The 16290-nt window shown below is 41.3% G+C and overlaps 1 long non-coding RNA gene across 1 annotated transcript in view; it reads right to left on the reverse strand.

The window, feature by feature from the left end:
* LOC116993213 overlaps positions 1-16290 on the reverse strand; it is a 73804-nt gene that overhangs the window by 45018 nt on the left and 12496 nt on the right. Inside the window, exons 2-3 of the long non-coding RNA XR_004417217.1 lie at positions 13517-13602; positions 13311-13433 (exon numbers count right to left, since the gene is read on the reverse strand). This is a non-coding gene — a long non-coding RNA (uncharacterized LOC116993213). The remainder of the gene's footprint in view (positions 1-13310; positions 13434-13516; positions 13603-16290) is intronic.

Consider the following 16290-nt stretch of genomic DNA (forward strand, 5'->3'; position numbering starts at 1 on the left):
CCTAGAGGCTGCCTGCACCCTGGGGCTCCTCTGCACTGAAAGCTTTCTTGTGATGGGAACAGATTGTGGAGCCAAAAAGGGAACGTTACAGGAGAGTGCAAAATGGGAACAGCTGCACCAGTCCCAGGCAAAGGTAAGCCATAGCAGGTAGAAGCAGGAATGTGGGCTGCTCTTGTGTCAACATTTGTTTTCCCTGGATGCATCATCTAACAAATATTTCCTGGAGTCTGGCTGTTACTCTGTTCTGTCTGGACACCTTCAGAGCACACAAGTGCAGCTGCTGGGGGTGACTCACAGCTGCCAACATGATCCACATCAGCACCAAGAAACTTCAGCACAGGGAAGGTCATCCCATGTGAGTGATATCCCCAGCAAGACCATAAACCCCAGGAAGCTCAGGGCATACCTGGGATAACAATAGCTAGGAAAAACCCATAGGTACTGAAAGAGTCTTACTTTAGTCTCAAGCCATTCAGAGGGCTATTTCACCAGGATAAAAAAATCTCAGCTTTTCTTCCCTTTTTCTCGAGTTTTGGTTTGTGGGGGGGTTGTATTTTGGGGGTTTTTTGCAGAGCAGTGATATTTGAATAACTAGACTGGTAGCAAAAGTGCTGAGTTCCTATATGGTCTTTGCCAACTTGTATGGCTGGCAGCATGTAATTTCAATTTTGTCGCAGTTTTCTAGTAGTACATGAGAATAACAATAGTCCAAGTGGTTTTGAGAGACTAAATTCATTAATGTCTTAAGCCAAAGCCCATTGAAGTCAATGGAAAAGCTCTGAATTACCTTGAAGGTCTTCAGGCCAGATCTTGCTTATTCAGTCTTAGAAGAAACATTTGAAAACACTTTAAATGGCGCCATATGGGTGCAAAGATATTGGTGATTACAGGATTGAGGAAACTCTTCAACTGATAACAGTACACGTGAAGTGTCCCATTTTTGGTAAACTTTTCTTATTCTGGGAAAAAAAATCATATAAAATAAATAATGCCAATACTCATTATTGTCTTCCATAGTCTATAAGACAAGGCATTTATTCTGTTAATCTCAGACTTCTTTCAATTTGCAAAAAATGCAGATTTGGACAGATCTGAAGGCAATGCAGAAACGTACAAAAGCTGTCATTCTTTACTAACTTATGGCCAGTCTTTGCAAACCTTTGTGAGAGGTTTCAGTTGATTGACAGCTTGTGGGGCAGAGACCCACAAACAGGTTTTAAAGCTCCAAGACAAGCTTTTCTCTAATAAGACTAGATTTCTTTATATAAGACTGCCCTATGAATGGAAGGTCATAATTTATAGTGGTCTATCTAGTGTTATCCTCTACGAAGTCTCACAGACTTTACTGCAACTCTGGACCAAGGTCAATAATCACTTAGATCTGTTGGGAAACTTCATGGTTCCCAGGATAAATCGTATGTCAAGGTCTTCTCTGCATCTGGGTAACTTGGTAGAGAAGCTCAGCAACCAACTGGAATGTAACAGAGAGGAAGCACCAGTGCTGGCAGGGATGATGGTGACTGATCCTATTCTGCTGCAGTGAGAGCAGGGAAACCCCATAGAACAGGTAGTTCATGTTGAAGGAAACAAAGAGGAGAAAGTAGAAAGTTTCCATCTTAAAAGCACTTGGAAATGGCCAAAGTTAAAATCTTGAAATGTATTTTTTTAATAATTTTCAGATTAAAACAATTCAGTTGCTAACACTGAACTCATTTGGATACAATCATATTGTTCACTCCAGTTGCAGACCACAATGAAAAAAATTAAGTAAAATGTTCCAATGTTTCCTATAAAAAGGTGCTCTGTCTCTTAACTATGTGGCAATCTTTACTCATTGTTATTAGAAACCTTCAATATCTGCATGCAAACACTTTAAAACATCAGAACAAAGCACTTTCAGTTGAAATGAAACATATTATTCAGAACAGATTGCTTGTTCCTCTGTATTTCCAAAGTGATCAACAAAGTAGAACACAAAACACACACCATTATTCATCCAGTACTAACATAATAATTGCTTAGCAGAGTTGTGCTCGAGGCTTCAGAATCCCCAGCAGTTGCAGAGCATAGAAAAAGAGAAAATGGGAAAGATAAGGTTGCAGGGGAACTCTAACCCAATAACCCAGACATTTTGCAGGCAGTAAATTCTGAAGTATTATCATAGTTATTGACATCACAAATGCTCCAAACTAAATATATTGATTGCCAAGGTCAGCATTTTAGGCAGCAACAGCAGACATCCTCATCCATTAGCCCTGGCATATTGATTTCAATCAGGAAAATAGAAACCAGAAAAAGAAAAATACTCAAGCAATAAAATGATCTTTCTCTATCTTTGTCTCCCAGACATAGGAACAGACATGCTATTCAGAGTATATCAGTATTTATGGGATTTCTGAAGACCCATATGGATTTCCCGTTCCTCAGTCTATTAAATATGCATTTGTATTTAAAATGGCTTTAAAAAATCACTTCAAATGTGAAACCAGATAACAGACAAGAGCATAGCTTTGGCTTTACCTTGCTTGATAGAGCAGGATGGATCTCAAAACTCCAAGTTCTTAAAACAATTAGAGAAAGTAGAAAGTGTTTTTCAAATGAAACCTGGTATGTGCCAAATGCTTAATTATATAGCAAACACTCACCACTAAGAAAGTCTCCTAAGGCTAGAAACTCCCGTTAAAATTACTTTCTCAACAATTATTGCTTCATTTTTTCAAAGTGGTATCACTTAAAACAAAAAACAGTTTAGTTAAACACAAATTACTAGGTTCTCAAACCTAGACAGAAATAAAAAACTTTGCCAAATGCTTCAATAAGTCACAGTACATACTTTTTAAAAACAAAAATAACAGCCAATAACCTTTATAACTAAGTGCATAGCTGTGGAAGACAAAAAAGCTGTGATAGTTGAGCTCTGGAGGGGCAAGAGCAGGCAAGGAGAAACACCCCTCTAGGTCATGGTGAGAAGTGCCTCCCTCCCATAGGCCCTTGCAGGCACATGTTAATCTCTTAAGTTCTATTGGCTATTGCAGTTAATGTCACCCTGGTCACCTCCTGTTTACCATATTTGTACCTGCTCTGGAATGTTCTTCCCTCTCCTGATCCCCATTGGTCCTGGTTTGCCACAGTGCTCCACCCCTGTCACCCCATTGGTTCTCCCAGTTGGTTGCCTCCCCTCTGCACCACTTTCACCCATTTCCATTGGCTCTTGACCCTCAGATGCACCCCTCTTGTGCCATATTTAATGCTGTGCCTTCAACCCCATCTTGTCTTTGTCCCTGGACACTTTTCAAAATGATGAACTGTTCTCAGAGTTTCATACAAAGACCCATCCTTTGCCTTCTTTTGTCAGCCAGTTTTCAATAAGCATGCTCTAGGCTTTGAGAGTTATTCAGCCTAACTCATACCATTGGGAGAAATCATGTTGTAAAAAGATGTTTTATGAAGATTACTCTAATTATTTTCTAAATCTATATGTAGAAGGTAAAAGTAAGCAAAATTCTCAGAATAACAGACTTCCATGAGCATTTTTTTTTTTTAATGTTTCTTTGTTCCCTGCTAGAAATGCTTAAATTTTGCTTCTTTTCTGTCATGTGACAAATTTTCAGGAGGAATGTAGTGAGGCTAGAATGAAGCTGTGAAAACTGAACTGCTGTATGCATATGGGTTTAGTGGCCAAAGGCAGGTGGAGAAAGTACACCATGTGCACTTCAGAAGCTGGCACTTGCACGAATAGAGCCATGCAGCAAGAGCTGCGGCAGCCATTGGTACAGCAAGCAGTGCAGAACTGAAAAGTAATGGTTTTATCCCAGGAAGCTTGAAACACATGGCAAAATACAGCACAGCTGGAAGCAAAATTGCCGCCTTTAAGTTCAAGGGCACAGTAATAAAAGGTAGCTCAGTAAGTGGCTAAATAAAGTAACACTGAGATTGACTTGACTATTTTTGGTTCTAGCATTTATTATGTGAATTATCTGCTAGAACCAGAACAATACACACACTGCATGTTTACTCTGTTCCAGTCACAAAATTAATCCTGCTTCAACATGTTTCTGTACTGTTGCATTACATCTTGGAAACTTTAGTTCTAATAAGTCTTAAATCTCTTTCTTCCTGTAAGTTTCCACTATGTCTTAGCAGACTACACATGCACAATGCAGATAGCTCTTTCCTAGAGAAGAACACAACAACTCAGTATGATCACAACTTAGAAAGCAGCAGAGAGAGGAAATTTCTAACAAGAACACCAGGAAAAAGCACCATGGGAACCATTAGGTTTACGCAGAGGAAAAAAACATCATTAATGCGAATGACCAGTGCAATAAAACACTGAAACATATTTCTTTATCAGTTTGTTCCCTTGGGAAAGTGAGGGAGTGAAGTCACTCACTTAGACTTGCATAAGCTGTTCTAAGGCTCCCAGTCTATCTGAGTCTGTCTTAAGAAATTACTTGTTTGGAAAGAAGGAGGGAGGGAGGGAGAAAAAGGGAAGAGGGGAAGAGTAGAGGAGACTTAAGTAAATCCTGGTTTTTTCAGAGAATATCAAACCTCAACATAATGGTGTAAACAGAATGAATTGCAGAAGTTGAGTATGAGGATAGGCACAGACAGTTCAGTGTCTGCTCTACCTGTGCTCTGAAGAGCCAGGTGCAAGGCAGATGTGGTCTGCATAGTCCCAATGCCCACAAATACAGGTAGCTGAGAGCAGGGGTAGAAAAACCCCACTCAGTGATGTGCCAAGGCCCAGTGGCAGCTGGTAGCATACTGCAATGCCTGGTGCAGACATGGAGAGAGCAGGGAAGCTTTAGCCTGAGCCATGAGCATAATTTATTCCGTCCTTCCTGAGGGCCAGGGCTCACCTCCTGTCCCTGGAGACCAGTGCCCACGTTATCAGAACAGGACCTAAAGGGGTGGGAAGTTACTGAAACCTTTAATTTCATCAGTCTTTAGGACAGGCTTTTCCATAGAGAATATGTTTTTCTCTGGTCTTTAGCATTCACAGTCTATCCACTGGCTCTCAGCAGTGAGGCAACTATCTATATGTCTGGTTAAATTGACCATGGAATAGTGGTAATTTTTCAAAAGTGATTTTTAAGAAATAACTTGAAAATAGTGATGGATCTGTAATTAAAGCAGGATGGCTACCTTACGATATTCATTCCTAATGTGAGCAAATTAAAGGAGCAATAGAAAACTGGCTAACCACTATAGTTGGCCTATATGTTAAATTCAAAAGAGAAGTCCCTCAATACGCAATACTACAGCTATTTGTATTATTGTAATCTCTATTATGCATTGATTTCCAGCACAACTGGCAGGACTCAGTACAGAGAAATCAGGCCTGCTTCTTGCACACAGGGTCAGCAGTTTCTGTCTTCACTTCTCTCTTAAATTAGATAAAGCTATCCAAAGTTATTGTTGTTTCCAATTCTATCCTGTCAGGGGCCAAATACTCCTGTAAAAATCATCCATTCTGCTCTCACTTCATTTTTAAAGGAGACACTCAGGTGACTTATATTTTCCTGATGTATGTCTTCATAAAGGAGAGCAAAATTTCATTATCTGTACAGAAATTCCAGTTAACAATAGACAGAAACTAGCTGCCCTCTTTTATTAAAATACCTGTCAAATATCAAGTTTAGTAGCTCAGCATGATAGGAATTCTTTGTCTTCAGGAAAAAAAAAACTAACGAGATTTTAATCACTTCTTATTTCTCAGAGATGCAGTTTAGATAAATATAGCCATCAGCAGTATTTGCAAGTGAGACAATTGACCAATGATTAAACAGTCAATGCCTTTAAATTTAAGGAATTTTCTTAAAGATGAGAGAACATTCACTTCTCTTGAAGAATTGGCTTAAACAGAAAGCTCAACTTTATCAATACTGTTAATATTTTCTACCTCTGACTGCAAGGTAACTAGAATTAGTGAAACCCATAGCCTAATTTCATTGGGTGCTATCACCTAAATTTTCAAGGACAGAAATATAAAACTTGATTCTTTTTGTGCACATCTCAGCAGGCTGAAAGTCCCAGAAATATTGTCTCTGCTATGCACTACATTCCTGGCTGGTTGAAGGCCAGGGCTGGTTGAAGAGGGTTCTTTTGCCCTCTTACTCTCATATCCTGCTCTAAACCAAATGTTTATCCAACAACATAAAACACTTCTGTATGTAAAAAAATACGGAAAAAAATCAGTTGAAGTAGAACAAATGACAAATACTGGAGCTGAATGAAATCAAAGTCTAATGTGCAATCTATGTAGCTGCAGGTTGATCTGCCCCTGGGGTGGACTTGGAAGAACAAACAGCCTTTGAGAGACTCCTGTGGAGATTCAAGGACATTTGAGGAATATACAAGTACTGGAGGGAAGAGCTGAGCAGAAAGCACTCCTAGTAACCACAGGTTTAGCTCTTCAGATGTACAAAACATCCTAGGGTGGGCTCCTGCCTGCTGAAGGAGATATTTTTCTATCATGTTTTGCACAGTGCTAGATTTTCATATCAGCAGTCATGTATAATGCACATCCTCTACAGATATTAGGAAATGTCTGTCCTTTTGACAGTCATTATGGACACTGGCTTCTTGCTTCTGACTTATATTGAAAAAATAACTTGGGAAGCAAAATATTTCTTCAGACATACAACCACAAACATGCCATGACTCAAATCCAAACACATTTACACCAGTTACTATGTAGATATAGATATTGATTCCTTAAGTCTTATTCCCTAGACTAGTTTGTTGAGGCTAGAAAGACTACATGGGGAAAGTTTAATCCAAATCCTTTAAAGGACCAGCTCAGGCTTTAGCAGCACCTAAACAAAAATTTAATCATAACCATGCTGTTATTAATGGAAAACAGACAGCCCTGTCCTGCCATTAAAAATTGAAAAACCACTGGATGCAGAATAAGCAATTCTCTCCCCTTGTGCAAATGTGTCATTTATCAGCCAGATCCAGGAGCAGGTGAGTGTTGTGATCTAGTAGCATTTTCACAGCTAAAACAGAACAGGAATTGAAAAAGACTCCAAACAAATACAAAAGGTACTTGAAATGTCGGATGACAATTCATGTCTAGCCATGGGATTTCTCTGCTGACCTCTTCAGACCAACATAAATAATTTATTTCCACGAGTACAATGTCACTGCACATCAAACACATACTGTGGCTGCAGGAGCCAGGCCAATTCTTTCCACATTGCCCTTTTGCATCAATCCCATTGGCTCCCCAGCACATCAGGACTCTAGTGCAGGAGATGAGTATTTGTGCATTACCATCAGTCTTTGTCCACCCTCCCTGACAGACTGGGATTTCATGGTCTCTGGGAATATTTATGTTTGCTAATCTATTTTGGATTGTCTCTCTTTTGTTTTACACCTAAATATGATACTCACATGGAAACTGGATTAGTAGGAAAATACCTTTTGTGAAGGAAACTAATTCCAGTCTTTATTTTTTAGAAAATGAGCAAGCCACAGAAACAAAGACATCGGTTATCTTCTATTAAGGGTTATATAGTGCAATAATTGTCTATAAATGAATGCTTTATTGTTTCAAATCTTAAAAAGGCAGCAATTAAAATTTTGACAGGTGCTGCACTGTAGATTGTTGAACAGAAATAGCACAAAATTGTGCTCTGTCCGTGCATAAAATTGTGACAGCTCATGTGACACACTAGGAATATATTTCAATATCAATAATATAACCTATAGTACCTGACCAAAATCTAAGTGGAATGACTCTTTCTGAGGTATTTGGCTCTTAGGTAAGACTTCAACCCAACTGATTAGCTGTCAAATAACTACGCTCTTGTTTTTCATGACTATACTATCTTAAATTGATATTGAAAAAAATTGCAGACAAAACAAATCAATATCCCAGAAGAGCTAGCAGTCAACACATATGTTAATCCCATACTGGCAAAATAAATCAGCTGCAGTGTAAGCAGGTGAGTAACATCTTTGTATGAGAAGGTGGTAGCATTTTATCCATTAAATGTAAATATAGATACGCATCTGGTCACAATATTCTATGTAGTCTTTGCAGTAGCACTAGTATTGAGTATTGGCCATTCTGCTATTCTTCTGAATAAAATCCTTTCCTTTTTATTTCCATTATCCTTCTTGAAGCAAACATAGGCTTCCTCTGAGCTAAAGGGCACTGCTGGCAAACTCTGTGCTTTCCCCAGCTTTGCTTCTGAACACCTGCAATTCAAGTTATGACAAACTGCACCTACAGATTCTCCACGATCTCCACAGTTCCAAGAATCTCATCAGCAAGAAGACAGAGAAAATATTTTAGGAAACTGGAGAGAAAAAAAAATGTTCTGCAGGGAAACCAAGGCTCAGAGTCTGACGTGAAAAGGGTCAGAGCAATTGTGATAGTGAATAGCACAGCGCTCAGCACTCAGGTGCCCGGCCCTGGGAGCTGCAGCTTCTCTAGTGAGTCAGATGTTTATTGTTTGACACAACAGGACAAGCATGAGGAACGTGATTCAGCTGTGAAGACTGTGTTAACAGTTTTTAATTAGATTTTCTTTTTCAAAACAATTTCTTTGCATGCTGGTGCAAGAAGATGATAAAACTGTCCTTCTAATTTTTTTTCCCCTATCAGATTGAAGGCATCTCTCCTGGAAAGGCATGGAATTCAGTATTTCTGAGCATGACAAATGAGCTGTTCTTTTACACTAATTAAATGTGAGATTATAGCACCAGTTTTGTTCTTTTTCTCTGGTATTGCCCACTCAGTTGCAGGGTTAGAAGAGGAGCTCACAAACCCAGGTCACTCACAATGCGTCTGCTGACACCAGACCACCCTCTCTGCTCAAGGTGAGCCATCACATCTGAAAGCCAGTGAATAAAAATTTGCAGGGCTCTATATTGCTGTGCTGAGTGAGCTGGCTGGCACAGCCCTGCACCACATGGCAAAATGAAAGAAAATACCATTGTCAGATATCATTGTGGAGATCTGAAGATCATATCACGTATGAAATTATGAAAGATGTGTAAGTCTTCTCAAAATCTGATGCATTCTGAATTGCTTTGATTTAAGAGCTACTTAAATAAATATTATCAGGAAATTATTTTTATTTTAAGTTTCCTAGAGAGAAAAATATGTATTTGCAAACAGACGTGTATGTAGGTTACTGCAGCCCCAGATGGGACTCTAAGGTCTGGACAAAGACATAAGGCACTTCAGCACTTGATCTTGTAGCATTTATCATGCACAGATCTAAGAAAGGTCTCAAACCAGGCAAACCCTCCTGCAATGTCTTCTGTGCTGTATGAAGTAGTAAGTATTGCATGTGTTTCCTATTTGCTGATGACTGACAGGCCTCACATCACCTCTGCTGCTCCTTCCTTCCCCAAGGTCAAAGTGGATGGTAGTCTTTATGTAATGTAGTGCTCTCACCCCTCTGCTGAACCCCTTCATTTCTCCTAATGTTCTTTTTGTTTTTCCCCTTTCTGTTGCTTCCTTCTATAATAATGACAAGTTTCAACATCCCTGAAAAAGCAAGCACAGCCTAACTCCAAGCTCCATAGTAAATCTGCACTCTAAGTGCACTGAAAGTTTCTTGAGCAGCTGCACAAGCCCATGCCAGACCCAAAAGGTTGTTAAACTGCAAAAGGATTGGCAATCCATCCAAATAAATTAGGTGAAAAAGCTGTTCTCCTAAACCTCTGTTGTACCACCTCTCCTCTACCCCCAAGGCAGGCAGGGACCATTCCATTCCATTCCATTCCATTCCAAGTTTTGGCATAGAGATGCATGCACCCAATACCCTGACTCACTCCTATGGCACCACAACCCTTAATTAGCACAGAGTTTGCTATTGCTTGGCTGCACTCTGCTCTTAAATTTGAGGGTGCCCAGAAAATTAGAAATAAGGCATTCTGAGGTATTGCTTCTTCAGATCTCTCTTAGAGAGGGAGGAGGTCTTTGAGGAAAAAGAAGTACAGATTCTGAAATCATTTGGATCAACATCAGATTAGGAATATGTCAGCAGCACAGATAAAAAGATAATTAGGTCTCCCAGAGAGCAGCTTTTAAAAAGTAATTAATTTTGTTCAGGGTAGTCAAGAAAATTCATGAGAATTTCTCCTTGTGGCACTGGAGGTAAAAAAAAATGTTTGCCTTATGAAATTTATATCTCCAGCACAGTTCACAAAATTATATGTTACACAAATACATTGATCAGGAGACTTCTGCATCTTCTTTGACTTCTTACCATTCTTATGTGCCAAAAATTTAATTTTTTTCAAAAATACAGAAGTGTCAGCAGGATGCATAAGGTGCTAAAATTGGAGAAAAGATGAAGAATTTAAATAAAATAGCCAAGAGTGTTCAATCAGTCATGCAGCACTCATATACATCTCCCCACCCATTTGGCAACAGATTTAAAAATTGAAACTTGAAGGCATTTAGCAACTCATCTAAACTAAACAAACAAAAGCAGAGAACATGATCTCTCCTCCTCTTTTCTGATTAATCTGATTTACTGCATCCTGTCACAGATAAACAACAGCTAAGGTGCAGATAATTGTTCTTAATAAACCTGGGCTTTTCTTATGGTTTCGGGTAGGAAAATATGTTGAGCCAAACTTGAGACTTGGTTGTTTGTTTTTTTCCATGAGAATGAGTGAGGACAAGGAGTTGTCCTTAGATTTTTCAGGACAGTGAGGTTGAGATTTGCAGATGGTGCTGGGTTCCCTGTCAATCCCCCAGCACTAACCACTCTTGCAGCGCCCTGTCCCCTCCTGCAAGCCTGGCTGGATGTCCTGAAGCTGCTGCCACCCCATCCCCTCCTGGGGCTGGGTACAGGCTGCAGAGTAGCTCACACACACAGACTGTTCCTAATTAGTCATTACAGCCTAATGGGGAGGCAAAGAAAGCCTTCACTGACTCTTCTGCATGATGCTACTGGTGAGAGGAGATTAAGAGTCTGCCCTGGGAGAGCATGCAGAGTGTCCAGGCCTTGAAGGTGTCCTGTTAGATTACAGTAATTTCACGACTCTAAGGCGCACCCTTTTGACTAAAATTTTCCCTTGAACCTGGAAGTGCGCCTTATAGTCCGGTGCGCCTTATCTGATGGACAAAGTTGCAAAATTTGCCAAACCGGAAGTGTGAGCTGTGAGCCTTGGGGGGAGCCGGCAGTGCCACGGCAGCCGGCTGGAGTCAGGCCCAGGGGCCCGCGGTGCCACCCCTGCCGGGTGGAGGCGGACCCGGGGTCCAATGGCTGCCGGGTTGAGGCGGGGCCTCAGTCAGCAACTGCGTGGAGGGAGCTGGGGGCGGAGCCTCACTGCAAAAAAAAAAGGTGCGCCTTATAGTCTGGTGCGCCTTATCTGATCTACAAAGTTGCGAATTTTGCCGACTCCCAGGGGGTGCGCCTTATAGTCCGGTGCGCCTTATGGTCATGAAATTACTGTACTGTTTGTTTGTTTAGTATCAAACTAAAGGGAATAATGAAACAAAAAATAGCAATAATAATGGAGCAAGAATAATAAGCCAGTACATGTCCTGATGTCATGAGCTAATGTGAAGAACAGTTCTTGCAAATGCTGCTGCTTTCACCCTGATGCCTGTAGCTGCCCCCTTTCCCACTAGATCGCCCCCAGGTGCCCTGTGCTGGGGCTCCTGGTCTCCTCTCAGCTGGGCTGAGCCCAGCAGCCCTGCCCTGGCCCTCTGCTCTCAGCACACCTGCAGCTTCCCTGTGATGCTCTGGTTTGCCCAAGCAGACACAGACGATTTAATAATTTCCACAAGAACTTTTTGTTTCACTTCCACGACTTCCTGCACTTGATGGAAGACAGGGATGATTGCTGCTAATGTTAACATGTCGCTGGAGCCTGATGTTACAAATCTTTCCTTACACATAATGTTATGCTTCAGCAGCAGTCCTTAGATGAATAATGAAAATTTAACCAAGTAAAGGAGTTGCAAGATCAAGCCCACAGTGAGATTTATAAACACAGTAAATGCCTTAGATTTTCTACACTGAGTCTCCTGGTTTTGGTTTTGTTTTTTTTTTTTTGCCATGGAAATACTGAGATCACATGAGCCAGAGCAAACGCAGGTCACAAGGATTAATATATGGATTTATCATGTCTACAGTACACAACTGTACATGCAGTATGATCCAGAAAAATAGTGAAACCTAAGAGGAAAGTACACACAATAAGGGAATTTTGATAGTTTAAACAGCTCTGCTTCATTTTATAAAGTTCCGTTACCCCACAAATAATGGAGCTGTCATAACAAACAGTAACAGTGACAGATACTAAGGAAAGCTGGCTGGTGTGCAAGACTGTGGATACAGCTCCAGTGTTCAGATCTGAATTGACTTTAAACTTAATATTTCTTGGATTGCTCAGCCCTGGCAAGGGCTGCTACAGTATTTCTCAATTTACAAACCTAATAGGTATCAAATAGCATATAGTAAAATGTAACATTGCATTGCCCTGAGCACAGCTGCTTAAGGCCATATATGGCTTCTAGAGATGAACTTTGGGTAGTTAGGTTTCTATCTGGAAGACTCGCACAGACCTCAAGCTTCTGAAGTGCCTTTAAAAAGCAAAAAGGGAAGAACACCATGGCCTGCCATTTGCTGGTTGGATGCTGTCCATCACATCTGCAATGAGTGATGTCAGGCTCAGTGCAACTGCTGTCAGCTTGGCAGCACTGCCACTCGTTCAGTGTGTTTAGAGCAGTACCCCATTTTCAGTTGGTTAAGATCAGAAAATTATAGGTTAAATGAGGCTGGGAGAGACCCAGTCTATCCTCCTGCCCAAAGGAGCTTTGGCTTCAGACTGGCTGCTTAGGGCTTGGACCACTAAGGCCCTGAAACCCTTCAGGGATGGAGGCAGCACAACCACTCAGGGTGAGCTGAGTGGCCTCTTCATGGGGAAAGTTTCTCCCTATACTCACCCTGAACCTCTCTCATTCCAACTTCAGGAGATTGCTTCTTGCCTTCCCATCCTACATCACTGAGAGAAGTCCCACTCCATCTCTTCCATGACCCTTTGGTGGTACCCCAAAGCCATCTCTTTTCCCAGCTGACCCAGACCAGCTTCCCCAGTCTCTCCTCATGGGGCAAGTGCTCCCGCCCTGCCACCCTGGGAGCCCTCCCTTGAGCTGCCTCCAGTTTGTGCATGTCTTTCCTCTGCTGGGTCCCAGAACTGGACTCAGTATTCGGATGTGGTGTGGAGTGCCACACAGAAGGGGGACAATCGCTTTCCTTGACCTTTGAGCCATACCCCTGGTCACAGTTCAGAAGCTGCTGGCTGCCTTTGCTGTCAGAGCTCACCTCAGTGGTGTTGAGCTGATTGCCCGCTGTGACCTCAGGGCTGCACTGCAGAGCTGCTCCCCAGACCCATCCTCTGACAGTGTCATTGCAGGAGGTCATCATTTCCAGGTGCCAAGAAAGTATCTGCATCAAGGAAAAATGCTTCAGAACCTTTTGGGTATATAATTTTAACTACCTCTGTGAACAAAGAATGAAGATGTTTTTACCACATTTAAGAAAATCCAGGAACATTTTCTTCAAGCAACAGTCATTCCTGAGTCTCTGGGATTCAGTGAATGCATTTTGCCATCTTCTGAAAAAAAGAAAAAAGAAAAAAAAGCCCTAATTGTAACAAAGCTGTCTGTGAAGAATTGCAGGCTGCAGAAGCTGAAGGGTAGCATGATTGAAATGCCAGAATACTTTTGGCAGAACAAGCTGTATCATGAAAGAAAAATGTTTCATCGGCGCTTTCTCTGCAGAAATGCCTCACTGGTCTGTAGCACTGTAGCAAGGCAATCCCTCCTCATCACTCTTACCACAGTGCTGCAAAGCGCTGTGACACAGGCAAAACCTAATCCAGTCCATCCCTTTAAGAAATATAAATCTGAAGCTTGGGTTTGGAAGGGTACAGTTCAGGTTTCCTCATTTTCACACAAAACTAGATTTGTCTTAAGTAGAAATTATCTGTTCCTTCTGGTTTCCATCATTTCATATGACTGAGGGCTCCTGATTCCCTGCAGTGCCCACTTCAATGGTAATTCAGACACAAGACCACATTTTATTTAATCTTGAACATAACCAGGGGTTGCTTGCAGAGATCTGAGTGTGATTGGAGAGAGGAAAGCATCACTTCAAAGCCTGAGAGGAAATTGGCTGGGCATTGGCCAAAGCTGGTCCAGCCAGCTGGAACTGAGGGACATCAACCCAGTATCAGCAGAAATAGTGCAGATCACAGAAATTAGACCTCTGGTGTCAGGAGCTCACACGTGCTTCAGAGATTGCAGTCAGTGAACAGTGCAACTCGAGAGGGGCAGATGCATCTGGTGAGGCTGTTGGCTTTGCTCAGGGTAACAGAACATTACACTGAGTATTTAGGCTCTGTGAACATTCATTTACAATGCTGGGAAACATGTATAGCTTATCCTGGGGGTCTCCTTCTAGTATTACTTCATGACTTCTGCTGTGTGTATACTCTGCTTACACTGAAATGTTTGAGTAGCCAATCAAAGCTCTCAAAAGTTAGGAAATGCCAAAATTCATGCAGCTCTCATTCACCTCTCTCATGCTTGGGGTCATGTTGTTTTACTGCCTACACATCATCCAAAGCACTAATTAGTTCAAGCTATGCAAATTGTTTTAAAAAGCTAAAAAGCCTAGTTTGCAATTTAAAATGGGATCCAGATGCCCTATCACTTCAAGGGAGGAAAAAAAGGCATTAAGTGGTAACTGGATTTTTGTGTTATATGGCACACATCCAGCCTGAATTTGCACATAAAAATAAACCTCATGAGTTCATTGTTCTGAACTTACAGCCAAATGTCCTGTTTGTCTTCTGTTGGTTTTAAATGTTTTGTGACTAAGTTATATAAAGCATACTTTTCAAAAAAACCCAGTAACAGTAACTAGTGAAATCTAAATAACACAATTATTTGTTTCTTTGCATGCTTCTAGACATTGCACAACCTCTGGATGTTCTGATAGAATTAATGTGAAAATAGCCTAAATATTCACTTATTTCTCCGTTCCCATAGAAACTCTGACAGCAATGATTCATACCTAAGAATTATTAAGTCCCTGACCATGCAATTTGTACTGTTCTTCTCCACAAGGCTCCAATAGCTCACACATTGTACTGCAGAGAAAGCTCACCTGAAGGACAGATTATCTATTTTTGTTTGTCAGCTTCATTTTCTTGGAAATGCACAGCCTTGGTTTTTTACCATGAGAGATTTGCAAAAAAAAAAAAAAAAATCCTAGGGAGAAAAAAAACCCTAAGCAGAAAAAAACCCCTAATCACAACTAGTGTGTTCTACCATGGAGAGGTAGATTTGGATTTCCTGTGCCAAACTGAAGCACGTGGGATGAATGGAACCCTGCTGTAGATGGAGAGGGACCCTGCAGCCTAGCACAGCAAGTGTCTCACACACCAGGAGAAGGGACAACACACCAGCTGGGACAGAGTGAGCTCTCACAGCCTCTCTCCTGACTCAGGCTGGTCCTTGCTTGGCTTTTTGCACTCTGCACAGCTAGAGTGTCTTCCCCAGAACAGCTGGGAAAATGAAAACAGCAACTGACAGAAAAGTGTCAAGCAGAAAATGGATCCCTCATGGCCAATCTGGAAACATGCCCTGTCTGTGAAATTAACCCTTCATATGCAATATTTCCCTGGAATTTGGACTTTAAGACCTTTTCAGTCCTTAGTCTTAGTGCCAAGAACATCGACTGAGGTGACAGACACTGATTTTGATAGTACTTTGGTGTTAAAGCTCTTGCTTGGAGAAGCTACCTGAGAAAATCAGCCCTGTCCCATGGCACAATAGCAGAGGGACATCACTTACCTCCTCAGCAACACAGTGCTTGCTGAAAGAAACACAATGAACAGCTTCTCTGGCAGGAAGAGGTGATAGGGTGCAGCTCATAAGGGTTTTTCACCCTCAGAATTACAGTGCAGAAGCAGAAAAAGATACATCAGCTGAGCAGTCATTTTCCACTATAAGGATGTGGTAGCATGGCTGGCTCAGTAGAGCACAACACACAGTTGAACTGAACAACTATTTTTGCTCCCAAGGTTTATCAAGTTTATGCAAAAAACACCCCACAGCTGCTATCTGCTGAGTGATTAGCAATCTGTTGTGCAGTGCTGAATACCAGCTCTGCCACTGACATTCATAAAGAAATATCCAAAAGGTTACAATGGCTCCTAGGCTGCATGGACAAGTCAAGAGCCATAAAAACAGTTACACCTGAAAGTAATCTGGAAATTGAGTGATGGAAAGGAAAG

The sequence above is a fragment of the Catharus ustulatus genome, chromosome 2 (assembly GCF_009819885.2).
Source record: "Catharus ustulatus isolate bCatUst1 chromosome 2, bCatUst1.pri.v2, whole genome shotgun sequence".
Taxonomy (NCBI): domain Eukaryota; kingdom Metazoa; phylum Chordata; class Aves; order Passeriformes; family Turdidae; genus Catharus; species Catharus ustulatus.